This window comes from Grampus griseus (genome assembly GCF_964374135.1).
Source record: "Grampus griseus genome assembly, chromosome: 9".
Classification (NCBI taxonomy): domain Eukaryota; kingdom Metazoa; phylum Chordata; class Mammalia; order Artiodactyla; family Delphinidae; genus Grampus; species Grampus griseus.
The window spans coordinates 38,593,613-38,613,443 of NC_139003.1; positions in this window are offsets into that span (position 1 = coordinate 38,593,613).

Sequence of the window (19,831 nt, forward strand, 5' to 3'; positions counted from 1 at the left end):
ATGTGCAAAAGAATTAATTTGGATCTCATGCCATATATAAAAATTAATTCAAAATGAATGAAACATCTACATGTTCAACAAATCTTGAAGCAACCCTTGGTCATGATTGTAAAATTGTCCCTCCCTGTAGGAAGTGTAGCCACAAATACACTAAGGGACGAAGGAGAAGATATATCTGAGTAACAGAAATCTCTGTGATGCTTGATGTCCCTGCAGACTTCACAATGAGGATGTTTTCAAGTTACTTCAGGCAGGATATATTTCGGGTTTTAAAAAGAGAATGTCTTTCTTCTCTTAGAAACATAGAAACAATGGTGACATAAAACACTGAGCACACATTACTTCTTGTTCATTGTGTAAGCACTGAAACAAAGTTTTTTGACTATGTAGGGTAAAATGAGCCATTCCTCAACTCCAAATGAGAAGTAATAAATCACCAATAACCAAAGTCTCAGTGATTCCTTTTCAAATCAAAATTGACACATAATGATTGTAGTATCAGCATATTAATGATTCCTATATTACTAAGAATATAATTAACTGTGTTATATTAATAATAATAATGATAAGGAAATCCATCATAATATATTTTTAGATCTTATTCTTTCTGGATTAATTTTCTTCCCTTTATTAGGATTTAAACCAAATCCTTATGAATCAAACCTTGCACCAGTGTCATATCAGCAAATTTAACTTAAACAGAAAATTATATTAATTGCTTTGGATCAGATCAAGCATTACATTCTCCCACTTATATATTGTCCTTTGACTTCTCTGACAGTGATGATCTCAATGAGTCCTTTCTGTATATAATAATAGGGCTTGCTCAGCTGAGGTCACAATGCCTCCTAGATCTGTCTGACTGACAGATGAAAGTTTGACATGTGCTTAGGAGGAAATAGACACTTTAATTATCACAGTTACTCACAAGTGCCTTGGACACTCTGTCCCAAAGTTGATGACTATAATAAATGTTGACAGGAGAACTCTGGTCTTTGACTAAAGAGACTCTTACAAAATGGGGAAATCATTTAAAAGCACTACATCCTTCAATCCAAGAGTCTCAAATCATAGATTTTTAAGCTTTCATTTCCTCCTCTAGGCCTGAGAACGATTAAACTGGTAGTGCTGCAAAGGCAATTTAGCCGAGAAAGGATAGTCTTTTCAAGAAATGGTCCTAGAACCATCGAAAATCCAATGCAAAAAACCCTGCAAAACTTCAATTCATTTCTCACACCATATATAAAATTATTAACTCAAATATAGATGATAAACTAAAATGCAATACCTAAAACTTATAAAACCTACAGGAGAAAATATTGTAACTTTGGGAACACCTTCTTAGATACAATATGAAAAGCATAATTCATGGCCTCTTGCCTTCCAAGATGGCCCACACTCTGTCTATGGAGTGTGTATCTCCCTGAATAAACCTTCTTTCACTTTACTATGTCTTGCTCTTGAATTCTTGCTTGCACAAAGCCAAGAACCCACACTTGGCGGCCATCCCAGGGACTCAGACATGACTTGGGATGTGACCATCCTCTCGCACCCCACTCTCTCTCCTGCAACATCTTTTCTGGCACCCAACGCGGGGCCTCAAAGGCCATAATCTCGATCCGCCTATTGGGCTACGGCTCCCCTCTGAAGGGTGGCTGGGACTTATCCTGAGCCACGTAGATTCAAGTAGCCCATTAAGTGGCAGCTGACGTCGCCTGCAGGATCTGGCAGAGACCAGTTCTCTGGCCATGAAGAAGCGCACTGAGGCCAAGGCTTTTCCCCCTCAGTCTTTCTCATTCTCCTATTGCTCTATCTCTTTGGACTTGAAAAGATCCACCCAGACGACCACCAAACATCCAAATTAAGACTGCGCGGCAAGTAATTGACAACTTGGTTGGGTCTAATGAACTCCTGCCAGGGGTCTTATCTGGTGGTGCAGTGGTTGAGAATCTGCCTGCCAATGCAGGGGACACGGGTTCGAGCCCTGGTCTCGGAGGATCCCACATGCCACGGAGCAACTAGGCCTGTGAGCCACAACTACTGAGCCTGTGTGTCTGGAGCCTGTGCTCCGCAGCAGGAGAGGCCGCGATAGTGAGAGGCACGCACACCGCGATGAAGAGTGGCCCCCGCTTGATGCAACTAGAGAAAGCCCTCGCAGAGAAATGAAGACCGAGCACAGCCAAAAATAAAAAAATAAAATAAATAAAAAAATTTTTAAAAGCATAATTCATAAAGAAAGAAATTGATAAATTGGACTTAATCAAAATAAAAAATTTCTGTGTTTTAAAAACCACTGTTAATGGGCTTCCCTGGTGGCGCAGTGGTTGAGAGTCCGCCTGCCGATGCAGGGGACACGGGTTCGTGCCCGTTTCGGGAAGATCCCACATGCCGCAGGGCGGCTGGGCCCGTGAGCCATGGCCGGTGAACCTGTGCGTCCGAAGCCTGTGCTCCGCACCGGGAGAGGCCACAACAGTGAGATGCCTGCATACCGCAAAAAAAAAACCCAAAGAAAACAAACAAAAAAAAACCACTGTTAAGAAAATGAAAATGCAGACTTCCCTGGTGGCACAGTGGTTAAGAATCCGCCTGCCAATGCAGGGGACACGGGTTTGAGCCCTAGTCTGGGAAGATCCCACATGCCATGGAACAACTAAGTCCGTGCACCAAAACTACTGAGCCTGTGCTCTAGAGCCCGTCAGCACAACTACTGAAGCCCACGCTCCTGGAGCCCGTGCTCCGCAACAAGAGAAGCCACCACCATGAGAAGCCCGCGCAACACAACGAAGAGTAGCCCCCGCTCGCCACAACTAGAGAAAGCCCGCACGCAGCAACGACGACCCAATGCAGCCAAAAATAAATGAATAAATAAATAAATTTATTTTTAAAAAAAGGAAAAATGAAAATGCAAGCCACAGACTGGGAGAAAATAATTACAAAACATATAATTAAAGGACTTGTGTATAGAATATATAAAGAACTCAATAATAATGTGCCTAAAAACCCCTAATTTAAATATAGGCAAAAGATTTCAACAGACACTTCAACAAAGGAGATATGTGGATGGCAGATAAACACATGAAAAAATGCTCAACATCATTAGTCATTAGGGAAATGTAAATTAGAACCACAATGAGATACAACTATATATGGACTAGAGTGGATAAAATGAAAAGATTGACTATGAGAAGTTTTGGCAGGAATATGAAGCAATTGGCAGTCTCATACACTGCTAGTGGGAATGTACAATTAAATAACAACTTTAGAAAACATTATGACAGTTTCTTAAAATTTAAACATATGCGTACCGTATAATCCACCCATTCCACTCCTAGGTATTTACCTAAGAGAAGGGAAAGAATACGTTCATACGTAGACTTGTACACGAATGTCCATAGCAGATTTATTTGGAATAGCCAAAAGCTGGAAACAACCAAAATGTCTTTCAACACGTGAGTGGATATACAACTTGTGTGCATTCATACAATGGAATGCAACTCAGTAATTAAAGAAATGAACTATCGATGTTCATACAATTTGGATGAATCTCAAAATATATATATTGAGTGATGAAGACAGACAAAAAGGAACATATACTGTATGATTTAATTTATATAAAATTCTGGGAAACGCAAACTAATATATAGAGACAGAAATCAGATCAGTGGTTGCCTGGAAATGGGAGTTGGGGTAATGCAGAAGGGTCAGGAGGGAGAGATTATAAAGTAAAACTAAGAAACTTTTGGGGGTGATGGATATATTCACTATGTTAATTGAAGTGATTGTTTCACTGGTGTATACATATGTCAAAATTAATCAAATAGCATGCTTTCAATATATGCAATTTATTTTATGTCAATTGCACCTCAATAAAGCTATTAAAAAAAAACTTCAACCCTTGCTAATTGTGCGACTGAGAGTAAGTACTTGACCTGTCTGAAATTTACTTTCTTTATTTGTAAATGACAATAATAATAAAATGCTATGTATCCTCAAGTTTACTGTAAAGCAAAGGAGATGATTGTAAAATGTTTAGCAAATTAAAAGGAGCTATCTGTACAAAATAAAGTATTACTGTTCACATGGTTATTATTACTTTCAAGTAACCTGCATGAACAATCAACAAACCAGTGACTTGTGGTGGGGAAAAGGCATGCAGAAAAATGAGAAAAGCATGAGAAGCAGAGTGTTAAGTTCAAGTACACTGGAATTCTGAAGAGAGCCAGTGGCCACAACCTCTGACTCATGCTATTGACTTTCTGTCCTCAACTGCCCACATTAGCCCTTGACACCTTAGCTCCTTCAGATTCAGACCTATGCTGCACTTTCTTTCACCTTCTTTCTTTTGTCTTTCTCCTAGTTAGAGTGTGGAGAAGGAGTGGCCAGGACAGTCATAACTTGCAAGCAGTGAAACCCAGATGGCAGTTGGGGTCCCCTGTGCCATTCTGAGCCAAGTTAGTTTAACTCAACAACCCTACCTCCATACACACACACACTCCTTCACCATTTCCCTGGCTGGTACAAGTTCAGAGTGCACCTCAAGATTTCTGAAAATTCTCTTGGAGCATCCCTGTTCATGGGTTCTTCTGGTTGCTGGATCCCCACAAGTGGAGACAGTGTTTCTATTTACACTACCTCACCCCAGACATGAAACTCCCATCACTTGTTTTCACTAAATACACATATATAATTATGAGTTTAGTAGATCTTACTGGAGAATTGGAGGTCAACAAGAGTGATCACATTACAGACCATAAAGCCATTATCAACTCGTTCTATCTTCTAATTCTTCCTTGTTCTACAGTTCTAGGAGCTATAAAAACTCCTTTGGTTAGGCAGAACAATTCAGCTGTCTGCTCAGAAGCCTTGAGACCCACCCATGTGCAGGCCTGTGGGCCTTTCTTCTAGCATAGGCATTGATCAAGGAATTTTTCTAGTAAAGATAATTCCCTCCTAAGAGGATTCCGATATTAGCTATTAAGATAATAATTATTTTAAAATACCAACTGTTATTATAACATGTGAAGGCAATTCACAATCAGAAAATCATGTTTCAGAAGAAGGTATGCAAGACTGGTCTTAAGCCAAATTGAAGGATTTGAAATTCTTTGCCTTTTTTTTTTTTAACGAAGTAAGACCCTTTCTTTTCACCAGCTGTATTTCCCCCCTCTCCTACTACTCCATGTACATTTCTCAATTTTCATTATCTTCCTCAGAAAGTATTTAAATGATATTCATAAGTTTCAGGTAAGGAAGGATAACAATTATTTAAGGCGTGATAGGTCCTACAGGTATTTTTAAAGAAAAAATTGTTCTATACCCAAAGAATGAAGCTCTGGTAGAATTGGCTGCAGTGTTTGGTATTTGGGAGGCAAGGTGCCCCTCTTCCATAGGATCTAAGAATATGAGTAGATGAGCAATTTTCTTCTTTGTAGATGTAAAATACACAATGAATCTTAAGCAGCTCTTCATTAGCATCATGTATAAGCCGGATTTACTCAGTGATCGCATAAAAATATAGGTAAATCACATAAAAAGGATTATTGCCATGCCTACTTTCTATATTTAGATAATTGAGATAATATGTCCCATGACTAAAATCAAATAAAAAAATACCCAAACCAAAAAACTACAATCTTCCCTAGGTGCTAGTTGCCAAAGATAGCTCAGCTGAATTCAAGGTGAATGGAGTTCGTATTTATTTATAGAGATAAATACAGTTTTGTATTTAAGACCACATGATCATTTTAGAGCTGGAATCATGGTCTATACTAATCTGAAGTCTGGCATTAGTAATGAATTTGGTCTCACGTTATTTCTTATTTAAAATGTAATTACTCAGTGTGAATGAGCTATATGAAAGTTATATAAACTCCATTTCCCAAATGAAGAAACAATGGTTTCAGATTTAGTGGGAATTTCTCTTGGAGGTGAAATCAAGTTCAACACCATGCCACAGAGACAGAACTTAGAGGTCACTGCCTAAGGCTGTTCCTCTGGATATTTACAAAGCTCCATCCAATTTATTACTATAGTCCATATAAAATTTCTATACTTTTCCTTACACATAAATTAAATTTGCAGACGTAAAACTTCCTTCTAATGATATAATCAAGCTCCTTAAAATTTAGTGGCAGCTGTATTTATAATCAAATTTGCTCTTTTTGTTCCCAAATCAGCCCTCATTCATTTGTAAACACATTGTTCTCTATAGGCCATTATCAGCTGCACTCTCACCCCAGTGGAAATTAATCTTTTTCTTTGGCTCCATCATAAATTGTTCACCCTTATTTTATGGCACAAACCATATCCCTTTACAAGCAGTACCAGTCTTTTGCCTGTTTGAGGCTTAGAGCCATACTCTGTCCTTCTGCTCTGTCAGGCCTACTAGGACCACTACATTTCCCTCCCTCTCTTGTCAACTGGCATCCACATAGGCTCAGCCAGTGGGAGATAGTGAATGGCTGGAGCTTCAGATAATGGGGGAAGCCAGGTATTTCTGGATCCCTTGCTCTGCCTCAGGGGTGGGTGGTGGTCCCATAGCAGCTGCATCTTCTCTGTGGTAACATTTAGTCAAACATTTTCTTCTTTCCTCCATGATTCAGCACCCTCCAGATAGCCCTCGGCCTGGGTGTAACTCCAGTCAAAATCTCCTACTTTCTAGGCTCTAGCATCCCCATCAATATATGAGTCTCTGATTACACAGTCCTGAACACTGAACAAATGGAAATCCCTAAAAATGAATGTTCAACATTAATATCAGTAGTTAATAGCTATATTCTTGATATGGTATGATGAGAATGGTAATTTTCACCTGTGGTTTTCCTCCCCAAAACCTACAACCCCAGTCCAATCATGAGAAAAACACCATATAAAACGACATCAGGGCTTCCCTGGTGGCGCAGTGGTTGAGAGTCCGCCTGCCGATGCAGGGGACACGAGTTCGTGCCCCAGTCCGGGAGGATCCCACATGCCGCGGAGCGGCTGGGTCCGTGAGCCATGGCCGCTGAGCCTGCGCATCCAGAGCCTGTGCTCTGCAACGTGAGAGACCACAACAGTGAGAGGCCCGCGTACCACAACAACAACAAAAAAAACCCACATCAGAGGACATTCTTCAAAATACTTGACCAGTACTCTTTCAGATGAATGTTCAAGATATTTTCTCTAAAGCCTTTAGTAACTCTTGTAATATCCACCATTTTATTCCTTAAAAACAGTGAGACTATGTAATGAAGTCTTCATTGTAATGAACATTGGAATACGCATTAAAGATACTACACTTTGGGACTTCCCTGGTGGTGCAGCGGTTAAGAATCCACCTGCCAATGCAGGGGACATGGGTTCGAGCCCTGGTCCAGGAAGATCCCATGTGCGGCGGAGCAACTAAGCCCGTGTGCCACAACTACTGAAGCCGGCGCGCCTAGAGCCTGTGCTTCGCAACAAGAGAAGCCACCGCCATGAGAAACCCACGCACAACAGCGAAGAGTAGCCCCTGCTTGGCGCAACTAGAGAAAGCCTGCGCACAGCAACGAAGACCCAATGCAGCCAAATATCTAAATAAAATTAATTAATTAATTATTTTTAAAGACACTACACTTAATATCTTACAGCCTTATTGATTTATACCTCATTAATTCATATATAGTATGTTCATATCTATGTAACATACATAATTCATATCTGTATATGTTTTGGGATAGGACTACTTTGTGTCTGCTTTCAAATGCAAAATAGAATAGCTTAAGTCGTTCAATTCCAGCATAACACAAATATAATAAAATAATATAAAATTAAACTTTTAAATGAAAATAATATATATATTTTATTTTACACTGTTTTCCCTAAATTTAATTTCCCTGAAATTACAACTTCCAAACTATTCAAAAAACAACTGCACATATTATTTCCATGTCTCTACTCCCCAGTCATTTCCTAACTTTTAAAACCCAAGATGGAAGCCACAGTCTTTTATAACCTGATCTTGGAAGTGACATACTACCACTTCTGCCATATGCTCTGGTCACACAGTCCAACCCTGATATAATGCGGGAGGGACTACAAGAGGCAGGGATCACTTGGGGTCACCTTGGAAGCTGATTACTCCTGTACAATCAGCTGTTAATATCAGACGCTTTCTTCTCCCTAATTAAACCCCAGCACCCTGTATCTATTTGTAGTAACTTATATGAATGAATATTTGTTCTATAACTGTTAAGAAAAGGAGACTCTTTTGATGGAGAAGGGATTGGAGGGAAAGAAGGGAAAACTGGAAGAAATGGTTTGGCTTCTTTGGTTGATTTAGATCCTTGGACTGAGTGTGGCGCACTGTGATTGAAGGGGCACAGGCTAAAACCTGAAGAATCCATTTTTAAGAAAAACTGCAGTTTCAAGAGAAGGTAAAGCCTAGAATATGAAAGAATTCCTAGAGTTTTTGTGAAACTGTACAAAATTGCATTGAGGTTCAACTGACAAACCATAGAAGTCTGATAAAGAGCGGACTCGCCTTGTAGGACTAGGACCCCTCTAGCCCCTAAGCTTCTAGGGTAAGAAGACTTGGCATTCTGTGTGATTCTCCCTCTAGGGACTCCCAGAAATCGTTCCCACAGTGATCCACAGCTAAGTTCCTGCTTAGGCAGGTGAGGAAGAGATAAGATACCATAACAAGAACATAAATGCAAATGTGAATTGATTTTGTAGATGCAGGTTGGTAAGGCCAGGCCATTCCAATCTCTGTCTTGGGATTCTCACTTACTTTATAAAATTCCAGATATGTATACAGTTGTCTCTCAAATATGTTTCTTTTGTCTCATCCTGTCTTCTGAATCTCAAAGCAGCATATTCAAAAGTCTACCGGACGTTTGTACCTACTTCCCAGAAGCCCCTCAAATACATGACAAGAACCACTATGTGCTCCTCTTCCCCACATTGCTATTTCTATTAATGGTACCATCATTCTCCTGATTAATTTGAAACCTTGAATACATTATTATCCCTTTCCACCCAAACTCCCTTGGATCTATGAGGGTGATTCTGGTTGTTTAACTGTTTCTCAAACTGTCTTAAACAATAAGGAAATTATTACCTTGTGCAACTGCAAGTACAGGGGCAGTATGGAGGAAAGGGAGGGACAGGAGAGTAGAACCTAATCCACAGCCCAATGATATCAACAAGGACTTAGGTTCTTTCAACCTCTGTGCTCTATTGTTTCATCCTAAGTCTAATTTTCTTTGTGGACAAAGATTCTTAATGTGAAAATTAAAACACTAGTCCTTGTTCTAGCAGGAGGAAGAAAGCATGTTCTCATTGAAAATAAATTCTTCCCTTCTATCTGACTGAGCCAATTTCACTCACAAGCCTGCCTCTGGGGTCTAAAGAGTTGCCAGGTGAAAGCTATTCATTACTTATTCGTTACTTAAACTAACAAGAATCCATTCCAGGAGGAAGGCAGATAGAGTCATATTCCCTCAAGTCATGTGAGCAATGTCTGGGATACCGAAGCAAAGTCATGTTTCTATCAGGACGAAGACAGTAAGGGTGCCAAGTCAAACAGTGATCAACAGGATGACATATCATAGATTACTCACACTGCTTCCCTAAAATACAAATCTGATCATGTCATTATGGTTCTCTTTGTCTTACAAAATAACAGCTAAATGCTTTTAACACTAAATTCATAGTTCCCTATAATTTGGTCCCAACACAGCCTTAAAACATGTATACTCTTTACACTCCAACCAGACCATGTCACTCACTATTCTCCATGTGCTTTGCTCCATCTCACGTGCTTGTCTTTGTGGGCATTAAGGTTTCCACCTGGAAATTCCACCAACCCCTATTTCAATCAGTCAGCTAAACTACTGCTTCTACTTCTAGGAAAATTGTTCTCAAAAGTAGTTAGATATTATAATCATGTGGGGAGATTTTTTAAATTACTTATGCCTGCCTGGGACCCTTTCCCAGAGTTTCTGATTAAATTGATCTGGGGGAGGGCACAGCCATTGTTTTTTGTTGTTTAGACCTTTTCAGGTGATTCTAATGTTCAGCCAAGATTGAGGACTACTGTTCCGAAGAGTGGCTCGTTCTTTCACGTCTGCAGCTGAAAGTAAATCTCTGCTGCTCCTGAACTTCCACAGCACTTTTCATTTCTCTCTTACTGACTGTGACTGTGGTTAGATATGTGCCCGAATCAAAACCTCTCCCAGATTGGCTGTTCTTTGGGGACAAGGTCCATACCATATTACCTACCACAGTGCCTAACATTTAATAGGTAATAATAATTGATTCATGAAAACATAAAGTATATAAACTTAGAGATAAAAATATTTAGAATAAAATATACTTTTCAAAACTATAATAAAGATGTACGTTGTGTAATGAGCGCTAGTTTTATCAGACTGTCAGAAATTCTGAATTGCTTATCACCACCTCTGGGACCCTGCCAAACAATGATAAAAAGAAGAAAGGAAGCTTAACTATGATATACACAAATTAAGTCTTGCTAAACTGTTGTCAAATTTTATAGGATACACATGTCCAAAAGGACTTTTAAAAGGACTTTTAACACTTCAAACCATTGGAACCAGTTCTCATCAGGATACATGTATCAATCTAGACTTAATTTTGGAAAGAAACATGCAATGATTCTTAAACGAATACAATGCATTGAATGATTACTCTGTGCTCAGTTCTTTGCTGAGCTCTTTTCAAACATTATCTCATTTAATTCTCAGAACAATCTTATGAGGGAGGTACTATCATTGCTTAGTTTACACATGAAGAAATTAAGGAGTTGAGAAACTTGCCTAGGGTTACACAGCTGGTAAAAAGCAGCATTGAGATTCAAACCTAAGTCTGTCTGATTCCAGGCTCCAAAGCCTGCCTTCATGATTGGAGTATGTTACTTACTATCCAGAATTCTTCAAGTAAAAAGCAAGCTCTTGGGCTTCCCTGGTGGCGCAGTGGTTGGGAGTCCGCCTGCCGATGCAGGGGACGCGGGTTCGTGCCCCGGTCCGGGAGGATACCACGTGCCACAGAGCGGCTGCGCCCGTGGGCCATGGCCGCTGGGCCTGCGCATCCGGAGACTGTTGCTCCGCGTCGGGAGAGGCCACGGCGGTGGGAGGCCCGCGTACAGCAAAAAAAAAAAAAAAAAGCAAGCTCTTCCCAGACAACTTATCAATCATTTGTTTCAAAATAACTCACTTTGGTAAAGCAAATTAATTATCTCTATTACGAATGACTTCTTAAAGCAAAAACTTGATATCCAATAACTTTGGAATCTAGGAAAAATGATGCCAGAATCCAATCTCCACTCTAGAGACTCTTCCTTTCCCGAAATGTAATTGTGACAGTGCAATGACAGAACCTGTGAGAATAAAGGATGGAGCCTTCAAGAATCTTCTATCAAAAAAGTAATACTCAGAAAAGAGCTGACAGAAACTATCACTCTTAATATTGGTAATTCTATTTAGGGTTAGTTTGCACCAGTAAAGTTCTCCAGATTTCAAAAGGGGGAAAGCTTATTGAACTTTCATTTAATATATATTTGAAATAAAAATAACTCAGGTTCAGGTGATAGCTCTGTGCCACCAAAAAACAAAACTCTTTTTACATAATAACCTTGCTATATGAGATTCATGAACTCCATTCTCTCCGGTAACCACAAGCATGTTTAGATAATTGATCGTGTGTCCTGCCCTTGGGTTCCTACTGACTGTCAATTAAGTTTGTTCTTAATGTCACTGCATGGAAATCGCTATAAGCAAAGACAGATGACACTGCTGCTTCAAGGTGATAGGATTTGAAAAACATCATGACAATTGCTTCTGACAACTCACAGCAGAGTATTCAGATGTAAATTCCACTTTACATCAACGATGTAATATTTACCTTTGACAGTCCTGATTGCCTATTAGGAGGTCCTTTTTAGAGATTAGGTTGAATAAAATGCTGTTTTTTAATTTTTTAAAATTAAAATTCTCATAATTAAGAATGGCAACAATTAATTACTTCATTGAAGTGGAGGTTTTTTTGTTTTTCTTTTTGTTTTTTTGCTTGTTTTTGCTTTTGTTTTTTTGAGAAAGTAAACTTATTTGAAAGAAACAGAATGATGGTGAAAGCCACATTTGTGTATTTGGATTTAAGGATACTAAAGGTAGTGGCCTCTTCATTTTTTTTTTATTGAGTTGCTGCCTTATTAATGTGATGTATCAGTCATGATGTTTCCTGTTTCAAGTGACTGAATCACCAAGTGAACCAGCTAAAATGGACAATGGGAAATTTATTGGCTCATATAACCCATCTGCTGAAAAGGCAGATGTGGACCTGACCTCTGGACCTGAAACGAAGGACTCAGACCTCTTTAGTTGGATGTTCTCCCTCTCAAATCTTTCTATCATTTTCCTTCCCTCAAATTATCTTCTCCATGTGGCAAAAACAACAACAAAAACAAAAACATAGCCCTGGGTTTATCTGACTCATGCTCCCAGAGCTTATGACTAAAGGGAAAAGGCTCTCTTTTCGCATCTTGACCTTGAAAAGTCCCCATAAAGGAATTGTATTGTCCCAACTTGGATCACCTGCTTGGATCAGTCACATGGACAAGAGGTGAAAAATTCTGTTAGACCCCCACTCCCTCAAGGTCAATGCCTACCACAATACCTGGGGCATTCATTTCTGCTGTAGAAGAGGAATAGATCTAGATAAATACAAACAAGAGATATTCCATAGAGCAAAGATGACTTGGACAGTGTAAAAACAGTCTTAACATATTATTGCTTATGATAATAGTGAACAATCATTAATGTTAGTAGTAAGTTTTTTTTTTGGTAACCGTACTGAATTGGTTTGAATCATCCACAAGGTTACTCTTTCCCACCTTCAAAGATCACTGCTTTTAGGTGAGCTAAAAGAAATACAGGATCTTTAGTTTTCCCTTTTTGTAGATAATTTGTACCCAACATTGTCATTGGCCTAATTAGAATTGTTTTCCAACCAACAGGGAAAAACTACAATCTTAACAACATTATAATGGTAACTTTTCCATCCATGAGGTGCCACATTAAACATTTAAAGATATTCTTTGTACAGATTGCAGCCAGGTTGCATGTGTTAAACTATTGCTCAGGCAAGTACACGTGTTTGGGATGATTATGCAGTTTTCCCTATTTATTTTTGAAGTGTTACATTAAAGTTTAAACCAAGATTTATCATTGAATATAGATACCCCATGCATAGCAAACAGCAGTTCCCTCTTCAACCTGGTTGTTGAGTGTTAAACAAGTTCAGCTTTCAAAACCAGCTGTTTAGTATTTAAAGACAAAGCTAGCCAAATTAAACATCACAGAGTTTGAAATGAATATAACTCACACTGGCTAAGAGCTTGAGGAGTGAAAATCCATCGAATAGTTAATAGGAGAATCACATAAGTTATTCATGATAAAATGGAGGGTCTACTTTCATTATATTTCTATATCCTAGCATTTCTAATGCTGATTCTTCTAATGTGAACTTTCTGGGTAGCTGGATTCTGCAATAATTTTTGAATTCATTGACATAGTTCATGAATTACACGTAAAAGAAAAGTAAAAAAAGAAATTCAAAATTGAGATAATTAATTGCCAAAATATTCTATTTCATCCTTCACTAAACCTGCCAAATCACCTGTTATTTATTCTCAGCATGTAAGCCTTGCAAAATTCAGCTTGGCTCATTAGAAAATCAAGCTGGAAAGAAACAGGAGGTACCTGGGTGGGCCTTCAGGGAAGGTAAGTGAATAGTTATTCCTATCCCGCTCAAGGGATGTTTTGGAAGTGCAGGTAATCATGCAAGCTCTCGATGCAAGGGAACACAGAGGACTCAGGATTGACCCAGGAAAGTGCTATCCAAATGTGAATCTGAACTTAACAGCTGCAACCTGCCTCCCAAGCTCCAGACCCATTTATTCAACTGCTTACTTCTTTCACCAAGTATATATACTAAGTATGTGCCAAGAGGATAGGTGGTGAGGAAAACAGACATGCATGATGCTGACAGTCTAGCTGAGGCACCACAGATGAATCAAATAGTCACACAAATGTGAACGCTTTGAAAGAAAACAAAACAAAACAGGATACTGGAGGAATACTGCGCAAAAGCAGCTGGGACAGGGTGGTCCTACAGGGAAACGTTCCCTGAGGAAGTGCCTCAAGCTGAGAACCAAAGGATGAGGGAGGAGTCCCAAGGCGGAAGTGGAAAGGACAAGAAAGATCATATTAATGTTAAATCTTCCAGTAACAACATTAAAAAAAAACAGGCAAAATTAATAATGTTTTATTTAACACAATGTACCAAAATCATTTCAGTCTGTAACCAGTATTAAATATTATTAATGAGATATTTTATGTTCTCTTTTTGTATTAAGTTGTCAAAGTGTATTTTACACGTACAGCATGTCCCAATTCAGACGAGCCATAGTCCAGGTGCTCAGTAGCTTCATGTGACTAGTGGCTACCATCTTGAACAACACAGCCCTTGACAAAAAAAACACAGAATTATAACCTGTGCCAAGTGCTCAGGAGATCAAGGCCAGAGGGTGCAAAGGTGAGGAAAGCTAATATAAATTGGAGAAACTGAGAAAGTCTCTTTGAAAAAATAACATTTAAGATGAAATCCAAAGTATGGCTGAGTATTAAGCTGGACAAGTAGGCACAAACGTTTCCCTTGAAGAGGGAGAAACACGTGCAAAGCTCTGAGAAAGAGCCCAGTGCATTAGAGAACCCAAGGGAAGGCTGGCCAGGCAGGGATGCATCTGAAGAGGGAAGATCATGGGGAGCCTCAGGGGTCACCAAAGAGATTTAGATCATCTACCACATTCCGATGGAAGCCAGAAAAGGGATTTTAGGAAGTTAACATTCCCTTCATCTACCCTCTCTCCATCCACCCCTGATACACTGAAACCGTGGGTAATTATTAGCCAAATCCATATCACCTGTCTTCACTAATCAAGTTATTTTTTTTAATCTGATCCCTGTTCATATCTCTGCACTCATTTTCTTTTCTTTGTTTTTAATATAAATTTATTTATTTATTTATTTTTGTCTGCGTTGGGTCTTCGTTGCTGTGAACCAGCTTTCTCCAGTTGTGGCGAGCAGGGGCTATCCTTCATTGCGGTGCTTGGGCTTCTCATTGCGGTGGCTTGTCTTTGTTGTGAAGCATGGGCTCTAGGCGCGTGGGCTTCAGTAGTTGTGGCACACAAACTCAGTAGTTGTGGCTCACTGGCTCTAGAGTGCAGGCTCAGTAGTTGTGGCGCAGGGGCTTAGTTGCTCCATGGAATAATCAAGGTTGTTTTAAGACTTGCATGTCCTCCAGGTGGTGTAGCCTAAACAATAAAATGTTTGCCAGAGCTGTTTTCCAAGAACTTGGAATCAGCTGTGTCTAGTTCAAGTTGAGCTGGTTAAGACTGGATAGGACCACTGACCTTCCAAGTAGGATTGAGCAAGGGTCCACTCGGTGATCCTTTGACCTCAGAGAGCCAAAAGCTCCGCCCTCAGATATTCCTAAACACCTCCACTTTGAATACGCAGAGGCCCGTAGCTTAGTTACACTTGTGCAGAATGATGATTACCGCACATTTTTCCAATCACATTTCCCCACGCTCCCCGTGCTTTCCACGCCTGCCCTGCTGCTTTATTCTTTATCCCATAAGTACCCTGAGCCCCTTACTTTTGGGGAGGCAGATCTGAGACTAGTTCTCCTGTATCCTTGCTTGGCTGCCTTGTGAGTAAACCCTTACTTTTCTGTAAACCTCGTTGTCTCAGTGTTTTGGCTTGCTGTGCGTCAGGCAAAAAGAACCTGGTTTGTTAACAACACCGCCTCCACAAGCAGAATCAGGTCTCTCTCCTCTGGCCTCCCATCGCACAGGGTAGACCAGGGTAAGGGCAATTGGCTTGGTGATGTGTTAATGTCTGTCTTCCTCACTCATCTCAGACTTGCTTGAGACAAGAATGGCAGTTTTCCCCCTTGATTTCTCCAGTATCTAGCACAATGACTGACACAAAGTAGGTACTTAATATACTTTTTAAGATAGAAAAGAAGGGAATAAAGGGGATTGGAAAAGAAGGCCTGGAGAATAAAGTAGAGCCAGGTGGGTAGCAATATTGAAAAGTGGCCTCTAGGTAGTGCCTAGGGTGTTGGGTGTTGTCCAGAAGAATAGCTCCTCCCTTACTTTGTCCAGAGTGGAGGGTTCACAAACTTATCAGTGGAGCAGCCCTTTGCAAGTCTTCAACTGAAGAGACCTGGGCAAGGAAACTGCCCAATTCCTTTTTAAGCATCCCTTTTAAGAACGGTTATACAATTATGCAGACTAGGCTGAAAGACAGGTCATGAGTAAAAGCAGGCTCCCTTTCAGCGAACATTCAGATGCCCAGGGCTCACCTCAATCACTAAGATATTGGTTCCAACTCCACCTACTGCCTATCTGTCCTGATTAGTCAGGATGAGCTCAATTCAGGCAGCAGCTGCAGATAAAATCAATAATGATGCCAGCCGGAATGGACTGAAGAAGGTTTGGGTTAGTAGTAAGGGCACATGCATGCATAGTTGTCTCTTTCTCTCTTTCTTTGTCTCCTTCTCTCCGTCCCCTCCTCTCTTCCTTCCTTATCTTTCTGATAGTCAAAGGCGACAAGAATGCATTTAAAGGAAAATATTGCAGCAAGACTATGTATACAACTATCCAGAACAGATACATTTGATCAGTTCCTATACACAACCAGCTAATTCATCTCCACAACTAAACTAAGAAGGAGAGAAGATTTTGCAATAGAAAGACTTGATTCTGGAACAAGCTTTTAAATGTTTAGTGATATGGATCATGTACATTTCATATATTCAGACTAAATAGGATTGGTTTTGGGAACTTCATTTTCTCTACATATGAGGCAACCTTGATGATAATCATAAAATATGGTTGACACAGTTCAAAAGACCTAGAGTTGACCTACTATTTTGAAACATGGTCTCCTTCCACAAGCAAAATTAATTTTTTCAGAATATAATATGCAATAAAGCATCATAGTATATATAATGAATACATGATGTCACTACTGAATTAACTCCCAAGGGCATAGTAAAGATTTATAATTAGATCTTCATTTTAATAACGAGAAACTAAAAGTATTAGATTACTTGAGTTTGAAATTTAAACAATGAATTTTTGAAACGATGACAACCTTGTTTCTATACTGTCCCTTCAGATCATGACTGGCTAGACTGCAGTGTTTAAGCAGCATTTTCTTGACTGTACATAATAATTTGTTTACTTCTCTTATGTATCTAATTTTTCATTACTGTGCCAGTCTCACTTTTTAAGTTTAGTATGTAATTTCAAAGCAGAAAATCAACTCTAGTTTTTATATTAATTATGGGAATTATCCAGTTTCTTTTTAAGCATTGACAGGGCCTGGAATATGCTAAACCTTTGGCTGAGTCCCCATTGACTTTGATTGTAATGAAAGGCTGTGGTTTTCCCGGGGTAGGTAATTATATAGCCACCTTTTGTCCATGAAACTAAAAACAGAAAGAAATGTGTTTGAACGAATGTAAGGGCAGGGTGATAACTTCCTGTAAATACATTATTTTCTGCATTCTGTTAATGGAATATTAGATGAGTTAGACATATGTCCCTTTGAATGTTTATTTTCTCCATCCCTTTAAAAATATTTTGAATCTAAATTCTGACGTGAACTAGATGAGCTGAATTATACTCTCCAGTCTTATTTGTCAGTTTCCATTTTCATTTTTTAAAAATATTTTTGCTAAAAAAAAATCTAATACATACTACTTAAGAACAAAGAGAAGTTCCCAGGGTGGTCAGAAGTGTGTTCAGCATCCTCTCAGGTGTTACCAAGCATGGAATATTACTGTTTTTTTTTTTATTGACAGCCCTCTTCACCCAGCACCTATTTGTATTTCATCAAAAAAAGAATATAGGGGGCTTCTCTGGTAGCGCAGTGGTTGAGAGTCCCCCTGCCGTTGCAGGGAACACGGGTTCGTGCCCCGGTCCGGGAAGATCCCACATGCCGTGGAGCGGCTAGGCCCGTGAGCCATGGCCGCTGAGCCTGCGCGTCCGGAGCCTGTGCTCCGCCACGGGAGAGCCCACAACAGCGAGAGGCTCGCGTACCGCAAAAAAAAAAAGAAAAAAAAGAAAAAAGAATATAGGGCTTCCCTGGTGACACAGTGGTTGAGAGTCCGCCTGCCGATGCAGGGTACACGGGTTTGTGCCCCGGTCCGGGAGGATCCCACATGCCACTGAGCGGCTGGGCCCGTGAGCCACGGCCGCTGAGCCTGCACGTCCGGAGCCTGTGCTCCGCAGCAGGAGCGGCCACAACAGTAAGAGGCCCACGTTCTGCAAAAAATAAAAACAAAAAAAAAAAACACAAAAAACAACAACAACAACAAAAGAATATATATATTTACTGCTACTTTTGCTGATATAGCAGTGTAATGGATGAGAAAGATAAATGAAAGTGTGTGGAAATATATGCCTTCACATATGTGTTTAAATGCAAGCAACGCACCCTTTTCTGGCGATTGTTTTGCCAGCAGCCTATACTAGTGCTCCTATACTGCTCCTATACCAGTGCTATTCATGAAGGGAAACTTGAACATCAACACTTCACCCAAGGAGCCTTCAAATGACTAAGAGTTATTTTAAAGGACTAGTAGGACTTGAAATACAATCTAACCCCAACTTCTTGAATCATACTTAAACCACAGCAAATAAGAAATTATTCTTTCAAAGAAATTGGCAAAGGAATAGGACACTGTTTCTCCATTAGCAACTTATTCTGATTTGTAATGGTGAAAGTGCTCAAGAAATTCTTCTCTGTCACTTATTCCAAAACCTCATACCTTAATGTAAACTCAAGTTCCATTCATGACCTGTGCGTGAAATGAAAACAACCAGCCATTATCCTCTGCAAAGCAGCACTTTTATATTTGAAGTCAACAGTTCAATTCAATCCAGCCCTCTCATCTGCATCTCGAATGCGAACAGATTCCATGGATTTTATTGGCCAATTATTTTTCTCTATAAATAGTAAATATCCCTCTTTAAATTTTAAGGGGAGACGCTGTCTCATTATCCTCTGGGCAGTATTCAAATACTGAAAGTGTTACTATAAGGCTCTTACTTGTTAAACAGGTGGCATTTTTCTCCCCACTTCTTGGTTTTTCCTTGAAGTTAAAGTCCTGGTAGCTTATTTTTCATCTCATAGACAAGTATGGCTGTCCTTGCACAATGGTTTAGGTACCTGGAGGCCTAAGTGGTTTGTAAGCCTGCCCCTAGACACAGGAGATGAATGTTGATTATGGCCACATCATAGTTCTTCTAGCTATGACTGGTCTGGACATGGGCACATGACACATCTCTTATCAATGAAGGGAGTTCTTTGTGGGGATTTCTGGCATAGGTTTCCCACTCTGGTTTATTGGGATAGAGAGAGAGGGAAAGAGGAAATGGAAATTGGATAATTCCCATAATTAATATAAAAACTAGAGTTGATTTTCTGCTTTGAAATTACATATTAAATTAAAAAGTGAGACTGGCACAGTAATGACAAATTAGACACATAAGAGAAGCAAACAAATTTTTATGTACAGTCAGGAAAATGCTACTTAAACATTGCAATCTAGCCAGTCATGATCTGAAGGGACAGTATAGAAACGAGGCTGTCATCGTTTCAGAAATTCATTGTTTAAATTTCAAAATCAAGTGATCTAATACTTTTAGTTTCTCTAGCCTCTGAACTTCATTATTAAAATGAAGCTCTAATTATAAATCTTTACTATGCCTTGGGAG